Here is a 6,000-nt window from a genome sequence, read left to right as displayed (position 1 = left end):
GAGATACAAAGAACAATAAGTCATGCGGGACTAGTGCTTGACTTACCCACAATATGGATTTGAAAAACAATATTTTCCTTTTTTCTCCTTGCTCTCTTTCCAACATGAATGTAAAAGAGTCGATGAGCTGCACACATCATTTCATGTCAGACTTAAATGCACAAAAGTTTAGTAACAGTCTTAAAGAGATAACAGTATCTTCCTTTTTTCTCCTTGCTCTCTTTCCAACATGAATGTAAAAGAGTTGATGAGTTACACACATCGTTTCATGTCAAACCTAAATGCACAAAAGATTAGTAACGGTCCTGAAGAAATAACAGTACATCTCCTTCTTACCGTGTTTTGTACATCTCCTTCATCCAAGATTTCTATGGCTTCTTACAGACTTACTGTACCATCGGTCAGGTTGTTATCCTAGATAGAGATTTTGTAAAGTTACAAGATAATAGCAGTATATCAGCAATGAATATGGAGCAAGAGATAACGATATTTCAGACAAATAACATCTATTTGAGCTAGCAAAAACAATCAACAATTGAAATTTATGGATTTTACGAATTACAAATTGGTACTTTTTACTAACCTGATGTCTTTCTCACACTCAAATACATGATTTAAGAAGATTCTATCATGTTCTGAGACAAGATGTGCCAGCTTTGTTATTTCAACACCCATTTATTGTTGTTTTGGAGTTGGTTTCTCTGTTGGTGTCTTCTTCTGATACACTTGAAGTCCTCCATTTTCTTATCTTTCCTATCATCCCTCTCACTCTCTTTGTCAACGATGATAGGTCCACAGTATGACCTGTCCTCAATCTCTTCTTCATTGTTTGCTGTGGTTGTTCTTGAATGTTTGAGATTATGGACTTGATCATTTGGTCTATTTCTTGCTCAGTGACCTCTTCATCGTGCAAATTCTTGGCTTTTTGTTTCTCCAATTCTTCTATTATCTTATGATCATTGTAATGTTGGGAAACACAATGTGCTGCCATCTATTGCAACTCTTCTGTGACCTCCGCAATTTTTTCTTCTGCAATATCCTTCTCAACATACAACCCACCTATTTCAACCTGATTGTCGATTATGTGTTCCTTTAGCTTCACCACCTCAAAATGTAGATCTGTATAATCTGCACTTTGTCTTCTATATCCTGTAAGTTGTTCTGGAGTTGGTTTCTCTGCTAGTTTCTTCTTCTGATACGCTTGAAGTCCTCCATTTTCTTATCTTTTCTATCATCCCTCTCACTCTCTTTGTCAATGATGATGGGTTCACAGTATGACCTGTCCTCAATCTCTTCTTCGTTGTTTGCTGTGGTTGTTCTTGAATGTTTGAGATTGTGGACTTGATCATTTGGTCTATTTCTTGCTCAGTGACCTCTTCATCGTGCAAATTCTTGGCTTTTTGTTTCTCCAATTCTTCTATTATCTTATGATCGTTGTAATGTTGGGAAACACAATGTGCTGCCATCTCTTGCAACTCTTCTGTGACCTCCTCAATTTTTTCTTTTGCAATACCCTTCTCAACATACAACCCACCTATTTCAACCTGATTGTTGATTATGTGTTCCTTTAGCTTCACCACCTCAAAATGCAGATCTGTATAATCTGCACTTTGTCTTCTATATCCTGTAAGCTCATTTTGAAGGTCTTCAACATTGTGGCGTAACTCGACAATCAGGATATCCCTTTCTCTGATCTTTTTGTCTCTTTCTTCAATTTCAACTTTCATATGATGTTTTCTTTTTCGAGCACCTAAATTCTTTGTTGAAGCTCTAAAATCATGCGCTAAACGTCTTGGTTCTCTTTTTAGGGTTTTTCTTGTTGGCTTTCAGGTTCTTGTTGCTTGATGTTGTCTTCTTCGGCTTCACTTTCTGGTCTTTGTTCTTGTTCTTGTTGGCTTTCACATTCTTGTTCTTGTTGGCTTTCACCTTCTTATTTTTGGTTCATGCAAAACTAGTTCAGCAAACAACCTTCTATCATGTTCTGTCAGCTCCAATTGTGGCTGTTTGACCTTTGAGAGTAAAAGGAAACAATGAATTAGATATAATGTTTCTATTGAGATAGAGTTATCTCTCAATTTATTTGCGAACTGTATTGTCTGAGATACTGTTATCTCTTTCTATTTACATGAGACAATACATACCATATACCAGTTGAGATACCATATACATGAGATATTCTTATCTCTTGTTCTTTGTGGGCAAAGCAGTCTATGTGAAGAAAGAGATAACAGTATCTCAAACACATAATATATTTTTGTTGTGAACATACAATTCATAAGATACTGTATCTTTTTCTATTTTTTGTGTTTATACAATTTATTGTCTGAGATAGGATTATCTCTTGATTTATTTTGGTAGATACACTGTTTTTGCTAAGATACCATTATCTAGTTTTGACCATAATACATAATAAAATTCAAGAGGTCACAATTACAGTACAAACTATAAAATAAAATATAAAAAAAAACCTTCAGGTACCCCATAATAAAGATTTTAGAACATAGCATTTGAATTAAATTTCTAAGATAATTCAAATGTTTTTTTCTTTTTTGAACGACTAAAAAATTTCATTAATCTTGATTGTTAGACTGTGATTATATCTGATATTCGATTCTTAGTGGAGAGTAATTCTTACCAAAGAGGAGCTGATAATGGTCATGTGGTTTCGGTACCATACTCCTAATTAACATGCACCATCCACATGTGGAGGGGCCTTGGTTTCGGTCCTGACGTAAGTGAGGTGGCATGGGGTCTCTCAAGAGCGAATCTAAGTAAGGAACAGGCAGATCACGTGACTCAACTAAAATTATTGAAATAGTGTTTTTTGAACCAAAGAAATAAGTAATATATATAAAAATACCCAACTCATAGCAAGCCTTGCGACTTGTGCAAACGTCAAGGACGTTACCTTTTGTGCCGTTGGTTGCCTATGAGTTTTCTCCAATCTTTCTTTTTATTGTTGATGTTCAAACGGATGAAAAAATTATCCTAGAACACGTAGCTAACGATAGTTGAAGCCCATCAAGAGCTTTTATCATAGTAATACCACAATACCAACAACCCTTCCTATATCTACAACACAAGTACATATAATAAAGTATTATTTCATTTATTTTTTCTTAAATTGTCCGTTGTTTTTATTAAGATTATGATTGAGAAGTGATCCATCCGTACCAAATTTCTAGATCCGTCACTAGGGTCTCCTACAAATAATAGTGTGGTTTCATAACTTGGCAGATAATGGTGATGTGGTTTCGGTACCATGCACTTCCATCTTTAATTTGCACCAAAAAGAAAATCTCATTTTCACTTGACATTAATAGAGACAGAAATCGTCGCCTCGACTTTGATCCATTCACTCTGATCATGATACCATATCGTTGTCGAGATTGGTTAATTACAGGAGGCTTTCGAGCGTAATCTTCAGGGATTAATTACTAGTATTAATTATGAAAATTAATTGATGCTCTTGTTCTACTCCCACCTTCCAATTCCAATTAAAGGAGAAGGGGACTAGATAGATAGATAGATATCTACCCATCTTATATATATATATATATATATATATATATATATATACACACACACACACACACACTAGTGTATGTCCGTGCCTGAAGGCACAACGCAATATTTTCTAAACACAATTTAAATGAAGTATCAAGCACCGGTTGTTTTTGGATTAAAAAAAAACACTTTTTTCGAATTTTTTTAGATACAACGGTTGTTTTTAACTCTATCTCATATGGGGTGCATTCCATGTATATGTATGTCCCACCCCCATATGAGAGGACGTTATAAATAACCGTTAAATGAAAACCTTTAATTTGATTTTTCTCCTTATAACGTTCAAAATTTAAAAATAGCACAGAGAATGTGGCAGGTTGGTCTCTTTTTTTTTTTTTTTTTTGGGGGGGAGAGAGAGAGAGAATCACAGAGGATTACAATATAAATAAATCTGAAATCAAAACAAAATTGTAAAATTAAACCTTGACCCAAAGTTAAACAATCTCATGATAGATTGGACAATGGTGGGAGTTTTGCAATCGAAATAGCCATTTAAATTGAGAAAAAAAAATGGAGTCAACCTGGTTTCAAATTAGCTGCGATTGGGAGTGTGTGTAGAGAGTAGGGGTGAGCAAAATAACCATGAAACCGTGAATTCAGTCCAAACCAATCCAAACCGAATAATTTGGTTTGGTTTTTTAATGATGTGGTTAGGTCTTGGTTTAAAAAAAATAAAAACCGTGTTAAATTGTTTGGTTTATGAATTTACGTTAATGGTTCTGGTTCCAAACCAATCCGAACCGTGTGATAGACACACACACACATATAGTATATAATTTGTTTAGATATACTTAATAAACTTAATTTCCTTATCTAATACTCTATTCCACCACCCTATTCTTTTCTTTCACTTTCAATATTAATTTCCTAAACTTCCTATTTCTACAATTTCATTACGCTAAACATACATGGTTTGGGCTTAGTAAAGTGATTTCCTACTCTTTTATCTCGGTAACTTACTTTCTAATGTATTCTATTCTTATTTAGTTGATTGATGTTAGTGAGTTTTGATGATTTTAATATATTAATTTCAATATAACTTTTAGTTTAAGTTATCTATGCAATTTTAAGTACTTAAAATAGTTTATAGTAATGATATCTCAATTTTAAACGAACCGTGGTTTAAAACCGAAACCAAACCGCCTTTGAATGGTTTGGTTTTATGAATTTTATGGATTGGTTTGGTTCTCTAAATTCATAATCCGTAAGTAGTGGTTTGGTTATTGGATTACTATAAAACCAGACCAATCCGATCCATGCTCACCCCTAGTAGAGAGAGAGGAGAAGGGGAGTAATTGATCTACCCTTAGATTTGTGACCAAAACTAATCAAGAGAGAGTATTCATTCTCGAAAAAAATCACAGGGCTAAAGAGAGGTGTCGGCTTTGGGAGCGGAGAGCTAAAAAGGGAACATAGAAGAAGAGGAGAGAGAGAGAGATCTCAACTTTGAACGTAAGATCTGATTAGTGGTAATTGTACAATTACCTCTGTTTGAGAGAGAGAGAGCTATAGGATTTGTAGGGCAAATTAATTTAGGATTTATGTAGGATATAAGATTCAAAAACCGTTCTCCCTTATTATGTAGGTATATGTATGTATATATATACACACACACACATAAAATAAGGACCTTTTCTCTTCTCCTAAGGACTACCTTAACTTAATAAAATAAGGACCTTCCTTTCTCGTTCGAATTTCGATGATTCAAGCCGCTCAATGTGTTCAGAACGTGATTTTAAGGGTACACGCGAGAAATCAGCAAAAAAAATGACCGAAAAGGCTTCATCCGAGCAGTTTTTGTTTGTTTTTTATCAAACGGTTCAAATAAAAACTGCTCGGATGAAGCCCTTCCCGGTCATTTGTTTTGCTGATTTCTCGCGGGTACTCTTAAAATCACGTTCTAAACACATTGAACGGCTCAGATCATCGAAATTCGAACGGAAAATGAGAAAAATGGAGAGGTCCTTATTTTATTTAAAATAAGGACCTTACTCATTTGAAAATGATTATATATATATATATATATATATATATAACTTTTTCTTGAATATTTTTAAAAATACTTTCGTAGAAGTTATAATTTTTTACTTTTCAGATTTCTCTTGACGAGAGGAACTCATATTATATAAAAAGTTGGTACAAAACTAACAAATGCAAAAAAAATAATAATAACAACACAAAACTAAAAAGTTGTGGATAATTTGTTGACTAGTGAAAACACGCTTATCTATTTACCGCTAGTATGAAAGTTTTCCTTCTAGTTCCTCTTCTATTATTTATTTTTTTTATTTTTATTTTTGGAACCGCAGAAACATCCCTTTACTATGAATGTTGACATGAACAAATGGACAAGTGAACTAATGCTTTGAATTCATCAAGTGAACATAAATACTATGGTACCGACCCCATAGCACCGATGGTATATATGTGAGG

Source organism: Rhododendron vialii, chromosome 8a (genome assembly GCF_030253575.1).
Source record: "Rhododendron vialii isolate Sample 1 chromosome 8a, ASM3025357v1".
Classification (NCBI taxonomy): Eukaryota; Viridiplantae; Streptophyta; class Magnoliopsida; order Ericales; family Ericaceae; genus Rhododendron; species Rhododendron vialii.
This window is presented reverse-complemented; position numbering follows the sequence as displayed.